The following is a 26,392-nucleotide window of genomic DNA, read 5'->3' as shown; positions in this document are numbered from 1 at the left end:
TTAGGGATTTGAGCAATCTGGGCGCGGAAGGGGACGGTGGAGAAGGGAGATTTTGCAGGGCTGGAATTGGGGCCGCCAGATATTTCAATCCGAAACGTGGAAGCGCGAACTTATTTTGTCGTCGTCCTTTTTTTGGGTGGGTGGCTGGGTGCTACGCGTCCATCCGACACACGCGACCACCACGACACGACCCTGGTGCACCTACATTTGAGAATGCAAACGAATCTTCTTTCATTTGCAAACGAATCTGTATGTATTACCATGCCCGTGTTTTCCTTGCAATAATTAGTCATTCGAAACGAGATACTATAAATTAATTAATGAGGAGTTATTTGAAAAAAATCGAAACGGTATCCACGCTAACGTGGATTAGAGTGTGTGTCACATAATTAGTTATTTGAATTAGAGTGTGTGTCACATAGCGATCTCCAATTCTAACGTGGATTTCGCATTTCACTGTATCCACGCTACTTTTTTAATACAAATTCATATGTATATGATGAACACCATGGTAGTGAGAAAACTTTTGGATGGATTCAAACATATGACCTACAAAATAGCACAACAAATCGAGTCAATGTCAACTTTTCGAAACCTAGTATGGCACGAATTCGAAATAATTACCCATATGCATGGTCCTCAGTTCAAATCTTACAATGTACACCGAATTGAAACATCGATATTAAGTCTCGTACTATCTACATTCAAATGTTGTTTTTAGCCCCCCCCCCCCCCGCACACACGCTACATACTTCCTGTATCGGTCAATCTTCCTCTCCTAACCACCTTAGGAAGCTATCGGTTTCCAACACACATCCATTCTTTCTCTCCATGTTTCGATCTCTAACTCTCTCAACTACACAACCCCCTTTTTCCACTCTGTTACGAAATGTATTTACCTCACACACCCGCCATTGCACCCCATGCCGAGCTCTCTCTCTCTCCCTCTCCCTCTCACCCTCTCGCGCTAAATACATGCATTGCCTATCTAGCCCCCAACCTCTCGTGCGCACGCACGCACGTTGTCTATCTAGGTCACTCCCTCGAGACTGTCTCACTCTTTCTTCCGCACGGCGGGCCACACTCGCTCAATCTCGCTCTCTTTATCTGAGTCTCGTTTAACCTCGTTTTCTTTCACACACAAATGATATATCTCCCTGTTCGGGCCTCGATCGACACACTCTATACTCTCTCACACAGATTGTCTATCTAGGTCAGTCCATCGAAGCCGCCCCCACTCTTTCGACCTCATGGCGGGCCACGCTCGCTCTCTCTCTCTCCCTCTCTCTCTCCTCTCTCTCTCTTTGTATGTCTCGATTGACCTCGCTCTTTCTCGGACAAAAACGATATATCACCATGTTTGAGCCCAATTCGACTTATTCACATTGTATACTCTCTCACGCACATTGTCTATCTAGGTCACTCTCTCCAACCCGTCTCACTCTTTCGATCGCACGACGACCCTATGTGATCGATCGACCTTGCTTCCTCCCACGCACAAAATATATCTACACGTCTGTGACTGGATCATCTCTCAAGCTCTATCTTACAGCCCTCACCCTTGCCAAAAGCTCAATCGGACAATATCTCTCCAGAGCATATATATTTGTTCCATGAATGTCGGACCACACTCACTTTGTCTCTCTATCTATATGTCTCTCGATTGACCTCGCTTTCTCACGCCGTATCTTCCACACATTGAAGCTACCTCTCCATCCCTCGCAAAGCCGGAGCTATTTACATTGCGAGGGGCACTCCAACCTTGGATTAATTTGTGTAGGCATTTATTCCGGTCGGTTTAGATTATATTTTCGTAGCATTCGGCCCACAACTACTCGAAACACCGTTGCAACCCCCGCAACTCCCCTAGTTGATTTCCCTCTGGCTCGGTCATCGCTCTCTCGCACGTCCTTTCTCGGCTTCAACGTCGCACCATGGTATTATTGCAAAAAACTCTGTTGTTCTCTTTAATTATTATAAATAAGCTACAAAACTACACACCGATAGTCCACTTGGAATGGAACAAATTTGGACCCACAAATTAAAGTGCTACAAACTACACACCGAGGGGCCCACATGTCATGAAACAAATTTGGACCCATATACAAATTAAAAAATAAAGGACGAGGATCGAACATGCGACCAGGGCCTTCAAGCCGCACGTCAATAGGCAACATACGTAGAACAACAATGTTTGTTGTACCTCCCTTTGTTCACATAATGTTTTTATATTACCACAGCCTATTTAATTGATAACATGTAATATTATTTTTAGTACTATTCGCCTTCACTTACTGGTGGGTTCCATGTGTGCTCTCTCTCTCTCCTCCCCTTCTGCGTTTAGACGCACGGGCATACACGAAGAACTCGCGGGCGATGTTGCCGTTGACCATATCTGGACGCATTCATAAGTTACGGCACCAGTTTCACGTGCTAGCAGCACTAGTCAGTGTGTACGTGCAATGCACGTTAATTTGGAAGTATATTAAGTGCATGCGGATATTAAGTTGGATATTATTTGCGTGTTATTATGTGATTAGCACTATTTTTGGCATGAAATTAACTGCACGCTAAACGTGTTGAGCGCTCGACATTGAAGCAGTCTAGGTCGTTGGATGACAAGGAATACATGTGGCTTGATGACGTTTTATATTTAATTTGATACGGCTCTAGCAGAACATTCAATCGATCAAACCATAGATTTCGTTCAGTCTGACTCCAACTTTAAATTATACGACGATCGATCTAAAATAAACGGAAATGATAAACGTTCGGATTTTAAGCATGGCAATCCGAACGTTTTTCATGGCAAATTTAGATTACGCGGCGGCGGCGGGGGCGTCTTGCGGTGGGAAGCGGCTCCTCTGCCGTGCTCTGTGTGTCGTCGGGCCACTGACCGACGGCGACGGCGGCGTCTTGCGCCGTTGTTGGCGTACTCGTGGACGTTGGCCCTAGCTTCAAGGAAGGCCACAATGTTCTGGACTTCGGTCTCCAGGAGCGAGTCAACTGGCGGGAGGAGGCGACTGGCGTTGGTGCAAGGAAGCGGTCGACGGCGGCCATCCATGCCGCTGAGGGGGGCACTGGCACCCGCGCGGGGACAGGCGCTGTCAACGGCGCGGCGGAGACATTCGTGTGCACGGGCACCGGCACGGGCACGCACGTCAGTGCACGCGCAGGCGCATGCGCTGGCAGGTGCACGGGCACTGGCACGGGCGTGCGCGTCAGTGCACGCGCAGGCGCATGCGCTGGCAGGTGCACGGGCGCGTGAAAGTCGGCGGGGACCTCGTGGAACCCCGTGGCATCAAGCTCGGCGACAATGTGCGGCTCCCAGCCCATCAATGCCACGGGGATGGGCGCTGGCGCAGTCGGGGCGACGGGAGCCGGAACGGGAGCGGGGACAGGCGCGGCGCCTTCCCGCAAGGCCAGTTCAAGCTCGTCCCAAAGCGCCTTATGTTCTTGAGACTCCGGCTGGGTGTCTTCCTCAGGAAACTGGAAGACTAAGGGCAGACCATCGTGATGCGGCATGGCGTACGTTTAGGTCAGGCTGGTTGGAGGTAGACGACAGGAGAATCGGAGAGGAAGAGAGAAGATTGTAGCGATACCGGGTAGTGCGGGGTTGATTTTAAACTGCGGCGCCGGCGACATTAAAAGTGGGAGCAGTTGGGACGAAGGTGGGCGGCGGAGCCTGGTCAAAGGGCTCGCCTCCCGGTGAGCCTGCACAGCGGTCTGCTCGCACGCCTCCCTGTCAGCCGGCGCAGCGGTCTGCTCGCACGCCTCCCGTCGACTCACACGCTTGCTCGGACGGCACCTGCCGATGAGAAGCGGGACTCGTGGCGGCACGTAAACGCCCACGGTTTCAATAGTGAAAGCGTTCGCCTTAACGTGACAGGTCTTTGTTCCAAAATACCTTGGCTCTTCATTTGTGCAACTTGTCATAAGCAGCTTGTCTCAAATTGAAGAAAAAAATTACGAAGTAATATTTGTGCCATATCACGTGACCATGCTCAGTTTCAAGAATTTATGGTCACTTTTGGATTTTCTGAAATTTAAGATCCAGGATTCGAAACAATATCATAACCTGCATCATGCAATAAATTTTCAAGCCATACATCTGTCCTGTTGTATTTCTTAAGAAAGGATTTGGTCAAACATTTTGCTTAGTTAGACTTCAGACAAGTTATATATGCAGAGCAAAAGGATAATCCCTCCGTACCAGTGCATTGCCTGATATATTAACTCAAGTACTAGGCACGAACAAACGGGCTCAATTCTGTGCTCATCCTGGTGTAGTAGTAGTAGTACTACTAGGCAATGCAGTTGACGGGTGACCTTGGCGAGCGGCGACCGAGGGAATTGAACCGTGCTCGGCACGGTAGGTAACGTTGTCTAGTTACTTTTTTTAACACAACGTTGTCTAGTTACTAAAGCATCCCTCCGTTGTTCATCGGTAGTCATTATGGACCGGGGACATGAGGGGAATTTCCTAGGGCTGGAATTCTGGCCGCCAGATATTTCGACTCGAAACGCGGAGGCTCGACTGGTTGGGGTTGCCTAATGTGCGTACCACGCACGCCACCAGAAGGACACGAGCCCGGTTTTTTATTTTTTATTTTTTAGGATCAACACGAGCCAAGGTCTGGCTGGTACGCCGTTGGGTCCTACCATTCGAGAATACGAAAGGAACCTTTTAAGTTGCCGAACGAATCTATGTGTATTACAATGCCCGTATTTTCCTTGCAAATACTAATCTCAACGTGGTAATTGATTTATGACGAGTTGTTGAATTAGAGTGAGTTTGTGATATAGTGATCTCAACGTGGATTTCACATTTCATGGTATCCCTGCTAAGTTTTTCAATGCAAATGACACCCACACACGAACACAACAACAATCCAATAAGTATAGTGCATCTATTTTTCCAAACCATGCATGTATGACACGAATTCAAAAATACTCCTTCTGTTCCTAAATATTAGTCTTTTAGAGATTTCAACAAGCGACTACATACGGAGCAAAATGAGTGAATCTACACTCTAAAATATGTCTATATACATCCGTATGTGCCAGTCCACTTGAAATCTCTAAAAAGACTAATATTTAGGAACGAAGGGAGTAAAATGTAAGACATGCATGGTCCTCAATTCAATATTTAAAACGAACATGAAACTGAAACATGAATATTAAGTCTAGTACTACAGTACATGCAAATGTTGTGTTTAATTAGGCGGAGCTATGATTGTCGGGGGTCACCCCCTCGACCTTAGATAAAATTGTGAAGCTCTGTTTAGGGTTGTTTAGATTATATTTGTCCCCACCCTCCCAACCACCGATTGGTTGTGCACCCCCACCCCTCCTCCCCGGGAGAATATCATGTGCCCCCATACCTTAGATGCTATATGCCGATACGAGTTGCTTGGAGCTTGTAGATCTGAGATATAGCAGCTCACATGATGTCTTAATATTTTTACAGGAAACCTTGATGAGTTTGAGAATTGCACACAATTTGTACAAAAACTACTCAGATGCCCTTGGATCCCATATCCAACGACCTCGAAGCTAGTATCACCGTAGCATCTAAGATGAAGGAGGACATCATATTCTCCTGTATGTAAGAATATCATGTGCTACCACACCTTAGATGCTTTGGTGATACAAGCTCTTCGGAGCCGTTGGATTTGTGACCCAACGCCTCCTCGGTGGTTCGAATGGTTTTTTGCAGAAAAGCCCCCAAAGAGTTCGGCCACTGCTTACAAGCACAAAGACTGCTCAGATGCCATTGGATCTCAGATCAAACGACCTCGAAGCTCGTATCACCGTAGCATCTAAGATGAAGGAGGACATCATATTCTCCTGTATGTAAGAATATCATGTGCGACCACACCTTAGATGCTTTGGTGATACAAGCTCTTCGGAGCCGTTGGATTTGTGACCCAACGCCTCCTCGGTGGTTCGAATGGTTTTTTGCAGAAAAGCCCCCAAAGAGTTCGACCACTGCTTACAAGCACAAAGACTGCTCAGATGCCATTGGATCTCAGATCAAACGACCTCGAAGCTCGTATCACCTTAGCATCCAAGCTACGAGAGCACCTTATGTTTTCTCGCACAGGAGAATATGAGGTGCTCCCGCACCGTAGATTCTATGGTGATACGAGTTCACGGAGATCTAACGGCCCACAGTAGGAGGTTTGAATGTTTTTGCAATATACGGTTGAGAGAGTTTGGGAATTGCGCAGAAAGTACAAGTACGACGCATGTGCCATCTGATCACTGATCATACGACCTAGATGCTCATATCACCGTAGCGGGTAATTAAGCTACGGGGAGCACCTAATATGAGCAACGGGGAGCCGTTGGATCCAAGATGCAGCGGCACACACGAGGCCTGACTGTTTTATTTGCAAAAAAACCTTTGGAGAGTTTGGAAATTGCGCATAATTACAAAGACTACTCCCAAGCCATTGGATCTCACTTCCAACGGTGTAAAAACTCATATCACCATAGCATCTAAGCTGCGGGGTGGATGTGACACTACTGGAATTCACTTATTTGCCGCCTGCCAATTCTTTGCTGTCTGCTGGCTGACGGCAAAGAAGGTCTTTGCCGTCCGCTTTAGGAAAACGGACGGCAACGAACTGGCTGATGGCAAAGAAGGTCTTTGCCATCAGCCAATTCTTTGCCGTCCGCTAGCGGACGGCAAAGAATCTTTGCCATCAGCTGGCAGATGGCAAAGAGAGAGGTGGCCCCCGCTAACGAGTTGATCATAAAAAACTTAACGGGCCCCTTCTTTGCCGTCTGCCAGCAGACGACAAAGAGAAAAAAGCGGACGGCAAAGGTGGGGCGGACGGCAAAGAGCTAACCTAACTAACGGCCGAGCCCCACCCCGCCCCTCCATCTCTCTGTTTTTGTCTCCTCCCCCACAACCACCGCCACCCGCCGCCGCCCCCGCCGCCGCCCCTTGCCCTGCCACCCGCCCACCCGCCGCCCCCAGCACCCGCCGCCGCCCCCTTGCCCCGCCACCCGCCCACCCATCGCCTCTCGCTCCGTCGCCCCGACCACCCGCCGCCCCCCTTGCCCCACCACCTGCCGCCGCCCCCTTGCCCCGCCGCCCCGTCACCCCCTTGCCCCGTCGCCCCGCTGCCCGAACGGCCCACAGCCGCGGCGCCCCGCCGCCCCGCCGCCCGAACAGCCCACTGCCGCGGCGCCCCGCCGCCCCCACCACCTGCCCAGCGCCTCGGCGCCACCGCCCCGAAGCCCTGCGGCCCCCGTCGCCACCGCCACCTTGCCGCTGCGAAGCCCCAGCCAACGCCATCTCCGGTGAGTTTTTTTTTTCTGTTTTTTCTTTTTTGCTGTTTAATTGTTAGATTAGACTAGATATGTGTTAGTGTTAGATTTAGTGCTAGATTATATTAGATTAGACTAGTGCATGGGTTTCAGTTAATTAGTTATATAATTATAAGAAGTAGAAAAAAGATGAAAAAAGAAGAAGAAGAAAAGAAGAATATGTAGAAGGGGGAAGAAGAAGAAGAAGAAGAAGAAGAAGAAGAGGAGGAGGAGAAGAAGAAGAAGAAGAAAAAGAGGAGAAGATGAGAAGAAGAGGAAAAAGGAAAATAAGGAAGAAATAAAAGAAGAAGAAGAGAAGGAAAAAATAAAAAGAAGAAAGGAAAAAGAAGAAGAAGAAGAAGAAGAAGAAGAAGAAGAGAAGGAAAGAACAAGAAGGAGAGAAGGAAACACCCCGACCCCGTGACCCCCTGACCCCGACCCCTGACCCCGACACCCTGACCCCGACACCACACCCCGACCCCCTGACCCCGACACCACACCCCGACACCCCGACCCCGACACGACACCCCGACCCCAAAACAGCACCCCGACCCCGACACGGCACCCCGACATCGACACGACACCCCGACCCCCGACACCCAGACCCTGAAACAGCACCCTGACCCGGACACGGCACCCCGACCCCGACACGCCACCCCGACACCCCGGCACGACACCCCGACCCCGACCCCCGACACCCTGACAACATATATTTTTCGATTTTGTTATGAGAAACATCATATATAATTGTGTTGATCGGGTAGATTTAAACATCATATATATATATTCATTTTGTTATGAAAAACATCATATATTATTATTCATGTCGGTATTTTTTTATGTTGTACTAGTTTCGTTTACTCTTTGTCATGGCAGGTGTTGAAAGATGGTGGGCGCTGGTCGGGAGCGCTCTGAGGCCCCTTCTTCGTCGGCGCGTGGTGGGAGGTCTTCCATTCCACACGCACCTCTCCGCCGAGCGTTGCTGGACAGTATGGCGACACCGCCGGGCCCTTCTTCGTCGACAGCGGTGCCCAGCAGGGGACGAGGTAAGGGAGGGAAGAAGAGAGGAGCACGTGGTCGCGGGAGAGGAGGTAGGGTGACTGCTAGGGCGCCTTCCTCGCCGCCACCCACAGCTGTTTCACCCGAGCACGTGACTGCTAGGGTGGACTCGTCCGAGGAGGAGGCTACACGGACTCCGGTCCACGAGCCTTCGGCCCACGAGCCTCGGGTGGACGGGCCTTCGGCCCACGAGACCCCGGAGGAGCACACGTCTGGATGGGGTACCTGGCCGGATGAGCCTGAGGGGCCAAGTGGCCATGCTGATGATGGCGGGGAGCCGACTGATATTGAGGAGGAGGGGGGCACCGTCTACCAGCGTGGTTGTACACGGCTCCCGTCCGTGCCGGCGACCCGCGAGCAGAGGTGGTTGATTTACCCTGATGGGGAGAGGTAAGTGCATTTAATCTTTTTGTACCTTTTGCATTCACGTTTCTTCAAATATCTAATGTGTTGGCCTTATCATGCTGTAGGGGTTGGGACCACCATCATAGTGTCCACCGGCCCAACTCCGTCCTTGGAGTGCTTTGCCGGCGAAACTTCCCGGGGTTTGTCACGTTGCCTGGTGAGGGTCGGCTTCCAGAGCTTGGATTGAGCTGGGAGCACTACTTGGCTGCCCCGGCCCCACCGGGTGAGATTATCGACGGTGTCTTGTGCGACACGAGGGCAAACGTGGTGATCAGAAAGTTCTGGGTAATTTCTCCTTTACACATTTAAAAATCTTCAACTAGCTAGTTATTAATTGTACTAATCAATATTGTCTCATTTGATTGCAGACATTCTACAGGTGTGAGGAGGGATACGAGGAGGAGGCGGCAAATGTTATCGAGAACGTCTGCAAGCGCCTACTACAGAACTTATGGCACGAGGCTCGGGTGCAGGCTGTTCGAGACTACTACGCCTTGCGTGGTATCAAGAAGCCCAAGCCGGCGTGCCGCGATAAGTTCCTAAGTAAGGAGCAGTACATGAAGGTAATTCTTAAGGCCTTGTACTTACTTCCTTCATTTAGTAATTCATAGCCGTAGCGCTCAAGTTTCTATTTGCTAACTTAGGCGCCTCCGAGATGGTGTGCGGATCGGATGGATTGTTGGGAGGTGTTGGTCAATGAGTGGTGCTCAAAAGAATGGCTAGCCGTCCACAACGCGGCCAAGGACAAATGTGCCCAAATGGAAGGTGTGCCACACCATCAAGGCAGCTCCAACTTATATCAGTTCGGGTGGAACTGGGTATGTGGTTTGCTTCATGATTCATGCAATTCATTCATCATGCTAGCTTGAGCCCTTTAATTACTAATTTACTTTGTTTCTCTCTTTCAGGCACGCTACAATAAGGCGGATAAGGTGCCAGAGGTGTACGACCTGTATGCCATGGCCCACACTGCGTCTTTCAAGAAAGTCAAGGCATTCTCTCCATCTGACCTTGATGATGCAAACAACTTCACCAACATCTCCTCCCACGACAAGCTCGTGAAATATAGAGATGAGGGGAAGGCGAGGAAAGGGGAGGACTTTAACCCGAGCCAGGGTCCCATTGATCCAGAGCTGGTGATGATATCTGGTGGCGGGAGGTCCCATGGCTCCATAGCCATTGGAGATGGACTTATCCGTTGTCCTAGCACTCTCTCGGAGATCAAGGCGCGCCAGTCGAGCTCCGCTCCTGAGATAAGGCCTCGTGAACGGCCAGTCCAACTCGCCATCAAGGTTAGTTATACGTACTCAGCTATCTTTCTCCATTACATTGTGTGTGCTTCCATCAATGATTACAAATGGTAACGAGGAGTGGTGTTGCAGGCTGCTATACAGAGTGAGAGAGATAGAACGAAGAATCTTCTGGCGTAGGCGGCGGAGAGGCAGTGGGAGTTGGAGGAGAGCACGACAAAGATGTTGGAGGAGGAGAGGGCATGGAATGACATGTAGGCAAGGGCCATGTACGAGCTCCTTGTGGTAAGTTTCTTCTGCAGATTAGCCAAAACATTCATGTAGTGTTTGTCTCATTACTAACTAGTATGACTGAGTCGTCAAAACCAAATGTGCAGTCTGTGTGCGAGAAGACCGGTCAGACCGCTCCGCTGATGCCAGTGATTGCTCCTGGGACCACGGTGAGTTTAATTTGAATGGACATTACTTGCTAGTCTTAACATTTGAGTGTCATCATGCAAACGAGACATTGGAAATGATCTTTGGTGCAACGCGACTCCAGACAAGCATCGCACGATCCTTCTCCAGCAACCGGCACGAGCCTGCCCGCTCCTACACCTCCATGATCATGGTAAGTTTCTCTAGTGTTTTGCTTAACAAATGCATAAAGACCTAGACTTAGCCTTATTTCCTCCAATATGCTTACCACAATGACCTAGATTTAGCATAATTAGCTTAGTTAGCTCATAAACAATCCATTTTACCCAAGTTAGCTCTAAAATGACCCATTTTACCTTAGTTAGCTCATAAATGATCAATTTTACCCAAGTTAGCTCTAAAATTACCCATTTTACCTAGACTAGCTCCAAAATGATCCATTTTACCTATGTTAGCTCTAAAATGACCCATGTTACCTAGGTTAGCTCCAAAATGACCCATCTTACCTAGGTTAGCTCCAAAATGATGCATTTTACCCAAGTTAGCTCTAAAATGACACATTTTACCTAGATTAGCTAATAAATGATCCATTTCACCCAGGTTAGCTCACAAACGATCAATTTCACCTAAATTAGCTCATAAATGTCATATATTCTTCTTCTTCTTCATTTTCTTATTCTTCTTCTTCTTCTCCAAAATGACATAAGTTAGCTATAAGTTAGCTCTAATATGCTTAGTTCACTCAAAGATGGCATAATTAGCTAGGTTGGCTCCATTTTACCTAAGTTGGCTCTAATATGCTAAGTTATCTCTCATATGCTTAGTTTCCTATAGGTTAACTCCAAAATTACTTATGTTAGCACAAAATGACCAAGTTTACATAATAAGCTTAATTATAGTCTTCTTCTTCTTCTTCTAGTATTCTTCTAGTCTTCTTCTAGTATTCTTCTAGTCTTCTTCTTCTTCTTCTTCATTTTCTTCTAGGTTAGCTCCATTTTACTTAAGTAGCTTACTTCTTATAGTCTTCTTCTTCTTCTTTTTCTTCTTCTTTTTCTAACATCTTGTTTATCATTTTGCAGATTTGATTTAATTCACGGAAGCTTGCATGGATGGAGTGCTTCTTTTCCATTTGTGCTTTTATAGATGGAGTGCTTGTTTGGATGAACTATGTTTCTTTTGTATCGATGAACTGTGCATGTATGGTAGGATGACACTATCGTAATATGTATGGTTGGATGCATGTATGTGGAACTTGTTATGTATGGTTGATGGAACTATGCATGTATGATGAAATTATATGTGTTGGATATCTCATATGTTTGCTGTGAACTTGCCATATGAAAAATATATATGTATCATCTATTTGCTGTGAAAATGGTTGGGTATAAGAAAAAACAGAAAAAGAGGCAATGCAGGCTCTTTGCCGTCTGCCACCGACGGCAACGGGCTCTTTGCCGTCCGCCGCGGACGGCAAAGAAGCCATGTGGCAACCACCTGTGCTTCCTGGCAGCTGACCCATTTGGTCAGTTTGCCTACAGTGGCAGACGGCAAAAGCTTGATGCTCTTTGTCGTCAGCGGCGGACGGCAAAGGCTGCCGTTAGACGCCTAACAGACTAACAGAGAATTTATTGCCGTCGGCTTTCTTTGCCGTCCGCCGCTGATGGCAAAGGTGTTGCGGAACGTAGTAATTTCAAAAAAATTCCTATGCACATGCAAGATCATGGTGATGCATAGCAACAAGAGGGGAGAGTGTTGTCCACATACCCTCGTAGACCGACAGCGGAAGCATTATCACAACGCGGTTGATGTAGTCGTACGTCTTCACGATCCGACCGATCAAGTACCGAACGTACGGCACCTCCAAGCTCTACACACGTTCAGCTCGATGATGTCCCTCGAACTCCGATCCAGCCGAGTGTTGAGGGAGAGTTTTGTCAGCACGATGGCGTGGTGACGATGATGATGTTCCACCGACGCAGGGCTTCGCCTAAGCTCCGCAACGGTATTATCGAGGTGTAATATGGTGGAGGGGGGCACCGCACACGGCTAAAATATCGTATATCATGTGTGTATAGAGGTGCCCCCCTGCCCCCGTATATAAAGGAGCAAGGGGGAGGCCGGCTGCCCTAGGCGCGCCAAGGAGAGAGGGGGAGTCCTCCTCCTAGTAGGAGTAGGACTCCCCTTTCCTAGTCCTACTAGGAAAAGAAGGGGGGAAGGAAAGAGAGGGAGAGGGAGAGGGAAAGGGGGCTGCGCCCCCCTCTCCTAGTCCAACTAGGACTCCTCCTGGGAGGGGGCGCGCCACCTCCTGGCTGCTGCCCTCTCTCTCCCCTCAAGGCCCACTAAGGCCCAATACTTCCCCGGGGGTTTCCGGTAACCCTCCGGCACTCCGGTTTGATCCGAAACTTCTCCGGAACACTTCCGGTGTCCGAATATAGTCGTCCAATATATCAATCTTTATGTCTCGACCATTTCGAGACTCCTCGTCACGTCCGTGATCACATCCGGGACTCCGAACAACCTTCGGTACATCAAAACATATAAACTCATAATATAACTGTCATCGTAACTTTAAGCGTGCGGACCCTTTGGGTTCGAGAACTATGTAGACATGACCGAGACACCTCTCCGGTCAATAACCAATAGCGGGACCTGGATGCCCATATTGGCTCCCACATATTCTACGAAGATCTTTATCGGTCAGACCGAATAACAACATACGTTGTTCCCTTTGTCATCGGTATGTTACTTGCCCGAGATTCGATCGTCGGTATCTCGATACCTAGTTCAATCTCGTTACCGGCAAGTCTCTTTACTTGTTCCGTAATACATCATCCCGCAACTAACTCATTAGTCACAATGCTTGCAAGGCTTATAGTGATGTGCATTACCGAGTGGGCCCAGAGATACCTCTTCGACAATCGGAGTGACAAATCCTAATCTCGAAATACGCCAACCCAACAAGTACCTTTGGAGACACCTGTATAGCACCTTTATAATCACCCAGTTACGTTATGACGTTTGGTAGCACACAAAGTGTTCCTCCGGTAAATGGGAGTTGCATAATCTCATAGTCATAGGAACATGTATAAGTCATGAAGAAAGCAATAGCAACATACTAAACGATCGGGTGCTAAGCTAACGGAATGGGTCAAGTCAATCACGTCATTCTCCTAATGAGGTGATCCCGTTAATCAAATGACAACTCATGTCTATGGCTAGGAAACATAACCATCTTTGATTAACAAGCTAGTCAAGTAGAGGCATACTAGTGACACTCTGTTTGTCTATGTATTCACACATGTATTATGTTCCGGTTAATACAATTCTAGCATGAATAATAAACATTTATCATGATATAAGGAAATATATAATACTTTATTATTGCCTCTAGGGCATATTTCCTTCAGTCTCCCACTTGCACTAGAGTCAATAATCTAGATCACATAGTAATGATTCTTACACCCATGGAGTCTTGGTGCTGATCATGTTTTGCTCGTGGAAGAGGCTTAGTCAACGGGTCTGCAACACTCAGATTCGTATGTATCTTGCAAATTTCTATGTCTCCCACCTGGACTAAATCCCGGATGGAATTGAAGCGTCTTCTGATGTGCTTGGTTCTCTTGTGAAATTTGGATTCCTTTGCTAAGGCAATTGCACTAGTATTGTCACAAAAGATTTTCATTGGTCCCGATGTACTAGGTATGACACCTAGATCGGATATGAACTCCTTCATCCAGACTCCTTCATTTTCTGCCCTCGAAGCAGCTATGTATTCCGCTTCACACGTAGATCCCGCCGCGACACTTTGCTTAGAACTGCACCAACTGACAGCTCCACCGTTCAATGTAAATACGTATCCGGTTTGCGATTTCGAATCGTCCGGATCAGTGTCAAAGCTTGCATCAACGTAACCCCTTACGATGAGCTCTTTGTCACCTCCATAAACGAGAAACATATCCTTAGTCCTTTTCAGGTATTTCAGGATGTTCTTGACCGCTGTCCAGTGATCCACTCCTGGATTACTTTGGTACCTCCCTGCTAAACTTATAGCAAGGGACACATCAGGTCTGGTACACAGCATTGCATACATGATAGAGCCTATGGCTGAAGCATAGGGAACATCTTTCATCTTCTCTCTATCTTCTGCAGTGGTCGGGCATTGAGTCTTACTCAATCTCACACCTTGTAGTACAGGCAAGAACCCTTTCTTTGCTTGATCCATTTTGAACTTCTTCAAAACTTTGTCAAGGTATGTGCTTTGTGAAAGTCCAATTAAGCGTCTTGATCTATCTCTATAGATCTTAATGCCTAATATATATGCAGCTTCACCGAGGTCTTTCATTGAAAAACTCTTATTCAAGTATCCCTTTATGCTATCCAGAAATTCTATATCATTTCCAATCAGTAATATGTCATCCACATATAATATCAGAAATGCTACCGAGCTCTCACTCATTTTCTTGTAAATACAGGCTTCTCCAAAAGTCTGTATAAAACCAAATGCTTTGATCACACTATCAAAGCGTTTATTCCAACTCCGAGAGGCTTGCACCAGTCCATAAATGGATCTCTGGAGCTTGCACACTTTGTTAGCTCCCTTTGGATCGACAAAACCTTCCGGTTGCATCATATACAACTCTTCTTCTAGAAATCCATTCAGGAATGCAGTTTTGACATCCATTTGCCAAATTTCATAATCATAAAATGCGGCAATTGCTAACATGATTCGGACAGACTTAAGCATCGCTACGGGTGAGAAGGTCTCATCGTAGTCAATCCCTTGAACTTGTCGAAAACCTTTCGCAACAAGTCGAGCTTTATAGACAGTAACATTACCATCAGCGTCAGTCTTCTTCTTGAAGATCCATTTATTTTCAATGGCTTGCCGACCATCGGGCAAGTCAACCAAAGTCCATACTTTGTTCTCATACATGGATCCCATCTCGGATTTCATGGCTTCAAGCCATTTTGCGGAATCTGGGCTCACCATCGCTTCTTCATAGTTCGTAGGTTTGTCATGGTCTAGTAACATGACCTCCAGAACAGGATTACCGTACCACTCTGGTGTGGATCTTGATCTAGTTGACCTACGAGGTTCAGTAATAACTTGATCTGAAGTTTCATGATCATTATCATTAACTTCCTCACTACTTGGTGTAGGTGTCGCAGAAACTGATTTCTGCGATGATCTACTTTCCAATAAGGGAGCAGGTACAGTTACCTCATCAAGTTCTACTTTCCTCCCACTCACATCTTTCGAGAGAAACTCCTTCTCTAGAAAGGATCCATTCCTAGCAACGAATATCTTGCCTTCGGATCTGTGATAGAAGGTATACCCAGCAGTCTCTTTTGGGTATCCTATGAAGACACATTTCTCCGATTTAGGTTCGAGCTTATCAGGTTGAAGTTTCTTCACATAAGCATCGCAACCCCAAACTTTAAGATACGACAACTTTGGTTTCTTGCCAAACCATAGTTCATAAGGCGTCGTCTCAACGGATTTCGAAAGGTGTCCTATTTAGACTGAATGCAGCCGTCTCTAAAGCATAACCCCAAAACGATAGCGGTAAATCAGTAAGAGACATCATAGATCGCACCATATCTAATAAAGTACGATTACGACGTTCGGACACACCATTACGCTGTGGTGTTCCGGGTGGCGTGAGTTGCGAAACTATTCCGCATTGTTTCAAATGTAGACCAAACTCGTAACTCAAATATTCTCCTCCACGATCAGATCGTAGGAATTTTATTTTCTTGTTACAATGATTTTCAACTTCACTCTGAAATTCTTTGAACTTTTCAAATGTTTCAGACTTATGTTTCATTAAGTAGATATACCCATATCTGCTCAAATCATCTGTGAAGGTGAGAAAATAACGATATCCGCCACGAGCCTCAATATTCATCGGACCACATACATCTGTATGTATGATTTCCAACAAATCTGTTGCTCTCTCCATAGTTCCGGAGAACGGTGTTTTGGTCATCTTGCCCATGAGGCACGGTTCGCAAGTACCAAGTGATTCAAAATCAAGTGATTCCAAAATTCCATCAGTATGGAGTTTCTTCATGCGCTTTACACCGATATGACCTAAACGGCAGTGCCACAAATAAGTTGCACTGTCATTATTAACTCTGCATCTTTTGGCTTCGACATTATGAATATGTGTATCACTACTATCGAGATTCATTAAAAATAGACCACTCTTCAAGGGTGCATGACCATAAAAGATATTATTCATATAAATAGAACAACCATTATTCTCTGATTTAAATGAATAACCGTCTCGCATTAAACAAGATCCAGATATAATGTTCATGCTCAACGCTGGCACCAAATAACAATTATTTAGGTCTAAAACTAATCCCGAAGGTAGATGTAGAGGTAGCGTGCCGACAGCGATCACATCGACTTTGGAACCATTTCCCACGCACATTGTCACCTCGTCCTTAGCCAATCTTCGCTTAATCCATAGCCCCTGTTTTGAGTTGCAAATATTAGCAACAGAACCAGTATCAAATACCCAGGTGCTACTGCGAGTATTAGTAAGGTACACATCAATAACATGTATATCACATATACATTTGTTAACCTTGCCATCCTTCTTATCCGCCAAATACTTGGGGCAGTTCCGCTTCCAGTGACCAGTCTGCTTACAGTAGAAGCACTTAGTTTCAGGCTTAGGTCCAGATTTGGATTTCTTCTCCTGAACAGCAACTTGCTTGCTGTTCTTCTTGAAGTTCCCTTTCTTCTTCCCTTTGCCCTTTTTCTTGAAACTGGTGGTTTTACTGACCATCAACACTTGATGCTCCTTTTTGATTTCTACCTCCGCTGCCTTTAGCATTGCGAAGAGCTCGGGAATTGTCTTATCCATCCCTTGCATGTTATAGTTCATCACGAAGCTCTTGTAGCTTGGTGGCAGTGATTGAAGAATTCTGTCAATGACGCAATCATCCGGAAGTTGAACTCCCAGTTGAATCAAGTGATTATTATACCCAGACATTCTGAGTATATGCTCACTGACAGAACTATTCTCTTCCATCTTGCAGCTATAGAACTTATTGGAGATTTCATATCTCTCAATCCGGGCATTTGCTTGAAATATTAACTTCAACTCCTGGAACATCTCATATGCTCCATGACGTTCAAAATGTCGTTGAAGACCCGGTTCTAAGCCGTAAAGCATGGCACACTGAACTATTGAGTAGTCATCAGCTTTGCTCTGCCAGACGTTCATAACTTCTGGCATAGCTCTTGCAGGAGGCCTGGCACCTAGCGGTGCTTCTCGGACGTAATTCTTCTGTGCAGCAATGAGGATAATCCTCAAGTTACGGACCAAGTCCGTGTAATTGCTACCATCATCTTTCAACTTAGCTTTCTCAAGGAACGCATTAAAATTCAACGGAACAATAGCACGGGCCATATATCAACAATTAACATAGACAAGCAAGATACTATCAGGTACTAAGTTCATGATAAATTTAAGTTCAATTAATCATATTACTTAAGAACTCCCACTTAGATAGACATCCCTCTAATCATCTAAGTGATTACGTGATCCAAAGCAACTAAACCATGTCCGATTAACACGTGAGATGGAGTAGTTTCAATGGTGAACATCACTATGTTGATCATATCTACTATATGATTCACGCTCGACCTTTCGGTCTATGTGTTCCGAGGCCATATCTGCATATGCTAGGCTCGTCAAGTTTAACCCGAGTATTCCGCGTGTGCAACTGTTCTGCACCCGTTGTATTTGAACGTAGAGCCTATCACACCCGATTAACACGTGGTGTCTCAGCACGAAGAACTTTCGCAACGGTGCATACTCAGGGAGAACACTTTTATCTTGAAATTTTAGTGAGAGATCATCTTATAATGCTACCGTCAATCAAAGCAAGATAAGATGCATAAAGGATTAACATCACATGCAATCAATATAATGAAGGAAATATGCCCTAGAGGCAATAATAAAGTTATTATTTATTTCCTTATATCATGATAAATGTTTATTATTCATGCTAGAATTGTATTAACAGGAAACATAATACATGTGTGAATACATAGACAAACAGAGTGTCACTAGTATGCCTCTACTTGACTAGCTCGTTAATCAAAGATGGTTATGTTTCCTAGCCATAGACATAAGTTGTCATTTGATTAACGAGATCACCTCATTAGGAGAATGACGTGATTGACTTGACCCATTCCGTTAGCTTAGCACCCGATCATTTAGTATGTTGCTATTGCTTTCTTCATGACTTATACATGTTCCTCTGACTATGAGATTATGCAACTCCCGTCTACCGGAGGAACACTTTGTGTGCTACCAAACGTCACAACGTAAATGGGTGATTATAAAGGTGCTCTACAGGTGTTTCCAAAGGTACTTGTTGGGTTGGCGTATTTCGAGATTAGGATTTGTCACTCCGATTGTCGGAGAGGTATCTCTGGGCCCACTCGGTAATGCACATCACTATAAGCCTTGCAAGCATTGTGACTAATGAGTTAGTTGCGAGATGATGTATTACGGAACGAGTAAAGAGACTTGCCGGTAACGAGATTGAACTAGGTATCGAGATACCGACGATCGAATCTCGGGCAAGTAACATACTGATGACAAAGGGAACAACGCATGTTGTTATGCGGTCTGACCGATAAAGATCTTCGTAGAATATGTGGGAGCCAATATGGGCATCCAGGTCCCGCTATTTTTTATTGACCGGAGACGTGTCTCGGTCATGTCTACATAGTTCTCGAACCCGTAGGGTCCGCACGCTTAAAGTTACGATGACAGTTTTATTATGAGTTTATGTATGTTGATGTACCGAAGGAGTTCGGAGTCCCGGATGAGATCGGGGACATGACGAGGAGTCTCGAAATGGTCGAGACGTAAAGATCGATATATTGGACGACTATATTCGGACTTCGGAAAGGTTCCGAGTGATTCGGGTATTTTTCGGAGTACCGGAGAGTTACGGGAATACGTATTGGGCCTTATTGGGCCATAAGGGAAAGAAGAAAAAGGGCCTCAAGGGTGGCCGCACCCCTCCCCTTGGTCTGGTCCGAATTGGACTAGGGAAGGGCGGCGCCCCCTTCCTTCCTTCTCTTTTTCCCTTCCTCTTTTCCTATTCCTTATGGGAGGTGGAATCCTACTAGGACTAGGGAGTCCTAGTAGGACTCCACACTTGGTGCGCCCCCTCCTAGGGCCGGCCTCCTCCTCCCTTGCTCCTTTATATACGGGGGCAGGGGGGCACCCCAGAGACACAACAATTGATCCTTGAGATCTCTTAGCCGTGTGCGGTGCCCCCCTCCACCATATTACACCTCGATACTACCGTTGCGGAGCTTAGGCGAAGCCCTGCGTCGGTGGAACATCATCATCGTCACCACGCCGTCGTGCTGACGAAACTCTCCCTCAACACTTGGCTGGATCGGAGTTCGAGGGACGTCATCGAGCTGAACGTGTGTAGAACTCGGAGGTGCCGTACGTTCGGTACTTGATCGGTCGGATCGTGAAGACGTACGACTACATCAACCGCGTTGTGATAACGCTTCCGCTGTCGGTCTACGAGGGTACGTAGACAACACTCTCCCCTCTCGTTGCTATGCATCACCATGATCTTGCGTGTGCGTAGGAATTTTTTTGAAATTACTACGTTCCCCAACAATGGCATCCGAGCCTGGTTTTATGCGTTGATGCTATGCACGAGTAGAACACAAGTGAGTTGTGGGCGATATAAGTCATACTGCTTACCAGCATGTCATACTTTGGTTCAGCGGTATTGTGAGATGAAGCGGCCCGGACCGACATTACGCGTACGCTTACGCGAGACTGGTTTCACCGTTCGGAGCACTCGTTGCTTAAAGGTGACTGGCGGGTGTCTGTCTCTCTCACTTTAGTTGAACCGAGTGTGGCTAGGCCCGGTCCTTGCGAAGGTTAAAACAGCACCAACTTGACAAACTATCGTTGTGGTTTTGATGCGTAGGTAAGAACGGTTCTTGCTAAGCCCGTAGCAGCCACGTAAAACTTGCAACAACAAAGTAGAGGACGTCTAACTTGTTTTTGCAGGGCATGTTGTGATGTGATATGGTCAAGACATGATGTGATATAATGTGTTGTGTGAGATGATCATGTTTTGTAACCGAGTTATCGGCAACTGGCAGGAGCCATATGGTTGTCGCTTTATTGTATGAGATGCAATCGCCATGTAATAGTTTTACTTTATCACTAAGCGGTAGCGATAGTCGTAAAAGCAATAAGTTGGCGAGACGACAACGATGCTACGATGGAGATCAAGGTGTCGCGCCGGTGACGATGGTGATCATGACGGTGCTTCGGAGATGGAGATCACAAGCACGGTGCTTTGGAGATGGAGATCACAAGCACAAGATGATGATGGCCATATCATATCACTTATATTGATTGCATGTGATGTTAATCCTTTATGCATCTTATCTTGCTTTGATTGACGGTAGCATTATAAGATGATCTCTCACTAAAATTTCAAGATAAAAGTGTTCTCCCTGAGTATGCACCGTTGCAAAAGTTCTTCGTGCTGAGACACCACGTGTTAATCGGGTGTGATAGGCTCTACGTTCAAATACAACGGGTGCAAAACAGTTGCACACGCGGAATACTCAGGTTAAACTTGACGAGCCTAGCATATACAGATATGGCCTCGGAACACAGAGACCGAAAGGTCGAGCGTGAATCGTATAGTAGATATGATCAACATAGTGATGTTCACCATTGAAACTACTCCATCTCACGTGTTAATCGGACATGGTTTAGTTGCTTTGGATCACGTAATCACTTAGATGATTAGAGAGATGTCTATCTAAGTGGGAGTTCTTAAGTAATATGATTAATTGAACTTAAATTTATCATGAACTTAGTCCTGATAGTATTTTGCAAATTATGTGGTAGATCAATAGCTCGCGTTGTTGCTTCCCTGTGTTTATTTTTTGTTCCTAGAGAAAAATTATGTTGAAAGATGTTAGTAGCAAAGATGCGGATTGGATCCGTGATCTGAGGATTATCCTCATTGCTGCACAGAAAAATTATGTCCTTGATGCACCGCTAGGTGACAGACCTATTGCAGGAGCAGATGCAGACGTTATGAACGTTTGGCTAGCTCAATATGATGACTACTTGATAGTTTAGTGCACCATGCTTAACGGCTTAGAATCGGGACTTCAAAGACGTTTTGAACGTCATGGACCATATGAGATGTTCCAGGAGTTGAAGTTAATATTTCAAGCAAATACCCGAGTTGAGAGATATGAAATCTCCAACAAGTTCTATAGCAAAAAGATGGAGGAGAATCTCTCAACTAGTGAGCATGTGCTCAGATTGTCTGGGTACTACAATCGCTTGAATCAAGTGGGAGTTTATCTTCCAGATAAAATAGTGATTGACAGAATTCTCTAGTCACCATCACCAAGTTAGTAGAACTTCGTGATGAACTATGGTATGCAAGGGATGACGAAAATAATTCCCGAGCTCTTCGTGATGCTGAAATCGACGAAGGTAGAAATCAAGAAAAACATCAAGTGTTGATGGTTGACGAGACCACTTCAAGTGTTGATGGTTGACGAGACCGCTAGTTTCAAGAAAAGGGCAAAGGGAAAAAGGGGAACTTCAAAAAGAACGGCAAGCAAGTTGCTGCTCAAGTGAAGAAGCCTAAGTTTGGCCCTAAGCCTGAGACTAAGTGCTTCTACTGCAAAGGGACTGGTCACTGGAAGCGGAACTACCCCAACTATTTGGTGGATAAGAAGGATGGCAAAGTGAACAAAGGTATATTTGATATACAGATTATTGATGTGTACTTTACTAGTGTTTATAGCAATCCCTCGGTAATTGATACTGGTTCAGTTACTAAGAGTAGTAACTCGAAACGGGAGTTGCAGAATAAACAGAGACTAGTAAAAGTGAACAAAGGTATATTTGATATACAGATTATTGATGTGTACTTTACTAGTGTTTATAGCAACCCCTCGGTAATTGATACTGGTTCAGTTGCTAAAGAGTAGTAACTCGAAAACGGGAGTTGCAGAATAAACAGAGACTAGTAAAAGGCGAGGTGACGATGTGTGTTGGAAGTAGTTCCAAGATTGATATGATCATCATCGCACACTCCCTGTACTTTCGGGATTAGTGTTGAAACTAAATAAGTGTTATTTGGTGTTTGCGTTGAGCATGAATATGATCTGATCATGTTTATTGCAATACGGTTATTCATTTAAGTTAGAGAACAATTGTTGTTCTGTTTACATGAATAAAACCTTTATGGTCATACACACCAACGAAAATGGTTTGTTGGATCTCGATCGTAGTGATACACATATTCATAATATTGAAGCCAAAAGATGCAAAGTTAATAATGATAGTGCAACTTATTTGTGGTACTGCCGTTTAGGTCATATTGGTGTAAAGCGCATGAAGAAACTCCATACTGATGGGATTTTGGAATCACTTGATGCTTGCGAACCGTGCCTCATGGGCAAGATGACTAAAACGCTGTTCTCCGGAACTATGGAGAGAGCAACAGATTTGTTGGAAATCATACATACAGATGTATGTGGTCCGATGAATATTGAGGCCCGTAGCAGGTATCATTATTTTCTGACCTTCACAGATGATTTGAGCATATATGGGTATATCTACTTTATGAAACACAAAGTCTGAAACATTTGAAAAGTTCGAAGAATTTCAGAGTGAAGTGGAGAATCATCGTAACAAGAAAATAAAAGTTTCTACGATATGATCGCAGAGGTAAAATATTTGAGTTACGAGTTTGGCCTTCAGTTAAAACAATGTGAAATAGTTTCACTACTCACGCCACCTGGAACACCACAGTGTAATGGTGTGTCCGAACGTCATAACCGTACTTTATTGGATATAGTGCAATCTATGATGTATCTTACCAATTTACCACTATCATTTTGGGTTATGCATTAGAGACAGCTACATTCACGTTAAATAGGGCACCATCAAAATCCGTTGAGACGATGCCTTATGAACTGTGGTTTGGCAAGAAACCAAAGTTGTCGTTTCTTAAAATTTTGGGGTTGCGATGCTTATGTGAAAAAAAATTCATCCTGATAAGCTCAAACCCAAATCGGAGAAATGTGTCTTCATAGGATACCCAAAGGAGACAGTTGGGTACACCTTCTATCACAGATCCGAAGGCAAGACATTCGTTGCTAAGTATGGATCCTTTCTAGAGAAGGAGTTTCTCTCGAAAGATGTGAGTGGGAGGAAAGTAGAACTTGATGAGGTAACTGTACCTGCTCCCTTATTGGATCACAGAAATCTGTTCCTGTGACTTCTACACCAATTAGTGAGGAAGTTAATGATGATGATCATGTAACTTCAGATCAAGTTACTACCAAACCTCGTAGGTAAACCAGAGTAAGATCCGCACCAGAGTGGTACGGTAATCCTGTTCTGGAGGTTATGTTACTAGACCATGACGAACCTACGAACTATGAAGAAGCGATGGTGAGCCCAGATTCCGCAAAATGGCTTGAGGCCATAAAATCTGAGATGAGATCCATGTATGAGAACAAAGTGTGGACTTTGGTTGACTTGCCCGATGATCGGCGAGCAATTGAGAATAAATGGATTGTCAAGAGGAAGACGGACGCTGATAGTAGTATCACTATCTACAAAGCTAGAATTGTCGCAAAAAGGTTTTCGACAAGTTCAAGATGTTGACTACGATGAGAGTTTCTCACTCGTATCTATGCTTAAGTCTGTCCGAATCATGTTAGCAATTGCCGCATTTTATGAAATCTGGCAAAGGGATAAACAAAACTGCATTCCTTGATGGATTTATTAAAGAAGAGTTGTATATGATACAACCAGAAGGTTTTGTCAATCCTAAAGGTGCTAACAAAATATGCAAGCTCCAGCGATCCATCAATGGACTGGTGCAAGCATCTCGGAGTTGGAATATACGCTTTGATAAGTTGATCAAAGCATATAGTTGTATACAGACTTGCGGTGAAGCCTGTATTTACAAGAAAGTGAGTGGGAGCACTACAGCATTTCTGATAAGTATATGTAAATGACATATTGTTGATCGGAAATAATGTAGAATTATTCTGCAAAGCATAAATGAGTGTTTGAAAGGAGTTTTTCAAAGATAGACCTCGGTGAAGCTGCTTACATATTGAGCATCAAGATCTATAGAGATAGATGAAGACGCTTGATAAGTTTTTCAATGAGTACATACCTTAACAAGATTTTGAAGTAGTTCAAAATAGAACAGTCAAAGAAAAGAGTTCTTGCCTATGTTACAAGGTGTGAAATTGAGTAAAGACTCAAAGCCCGACCACGGCAAAAGATAGAAAGAGAATGAAAGTCATTCCCTATGCCTTGGCCATAGGTTCTATAAAGTATGCCATGCTGTGTACCAGATCTATTGTATACCCTACACTGATTTTGGCAAGGGATTACAATAGTGATCTAGGAGTAGATCACTGGACAGCGGTCAAAATTATCCTTACTGGAATAAGGATATGTTTCTCGATTATGGAAGTGACAAAAGGCTCGTCGTAAAAGGTTACGTCGATGCAAGTTTTGACACTAATCTAGATGACTCTAAGTCTCGGTCTAGATACATATTGAAAGTGGGAGCAATTAGCTAGAGTAGCTCCATGCAGAGCATTGTAGACATAGAAATTTGCAAAATACTTACGGATCTGAATGTGACAGACCCGTTGACTAAAATTATCTCACAAGCAAAACATGATCACACCTTAGTACTCTTTGGGTGTTAATCACATAGCGATGTGAACTAGACTACTGAGTCTAGTAAACCCTTTGGGTGATGGTCACATGATGATGTGAACCATGGGTGTTAATCACATGGTGATGTGAACTATTCATGTTAAATCACATGGCGATGTGAACTAGATTATTGACTCTAGTGCAAGTGGGAGACTGAAGGAAATATGCCCTAGAGGCAATAATAAAGTTATTATTTATTTCCTTATATCATGATAAATGTTTATTATTCATGCTAGAATTGTATTAACAGGAAACATAATACATGTGTGAATACATAGACAAACAGAGTGTCACTAGTATGCCTCTACTTGACTAGCTCGTTAATCAAAGATGGTTATGTTTCCTAGCCATAGACATAAGTTGTCATTTGATTAACGAGATCACCTCATTAGGAGAATGACGTGATTGACTTGACCCATTCCGTTAGCTTAGCACCCGATCGTTTAGTATGTTGCTATTGCTTTCTTCATGACTTATACATGTTCCTCTGACTATGAGATTATGCAACTCCCGTTTACCTGTAACATCCCAAATTTTCAATTTGGTATGTTATACATAGATCATCATTGCATATCATATTTTATTGCATTTTGACAAATCCTCGATAATCCTAAGCAACTCAAGGACCCTCGGAGAGAGAGTTGGGGATTTTCTCGAATTTTCATATTTGATTTTCATCAAATAATAAGACGAGGATTTTGGTTTTAATTATTTTCTCTCCGGAAAAATATTTCATTAAACAAAATAAATGAGAGGAGAAAATATGACTTCTCCAAAACAATTGAAATATTGGAGGAAAAATGTTAAAATCATTTATTGGATTTATTTGGATTTTATTTGCAATTTTTATTGCATTAAAAATATTGCATGTTTTCAAAATATTTATTTTGTGTTAAAAAAATGTTCACCCTATTCTAGATTTTCTAACTAGACGGGGAAAATTTATTTTATATTTTTTTGGACTTTTATTTATTTTTCTACGAATTATTTTCCACGAAACATATTTAAAAAAAAACTGCGCGCGCCCGCCGGGCCAAAGCCCAGCCGAGGCCCAGCCGCCCCGCGCCCCTCTCCTTCTCCAGCACGCGAGCGCCGCCGCGCCGTGTCCTCCATGGACACGGGAGTCCGAGCCCC

Source organism: Triticum aestivum, chromosome 1D, assembly GCF_018294505.1.
Source record: "Triticum aestivum cultivar Chinese Spring chromosome 1D, IWGSC CS RefSeq v2.1, whole genome shotgun sequence".
In the NCBI taxonomy this organism is placed as follows: domain Eukaryota; kingdom Viridiplantae; phylum Streptophyta; class Magnoliopsida; order Poales; family Poaceae; genus Triticum; species Triticum aestivum.
This window is presented reverse-complemented; position numbering follows the sequence as displayed.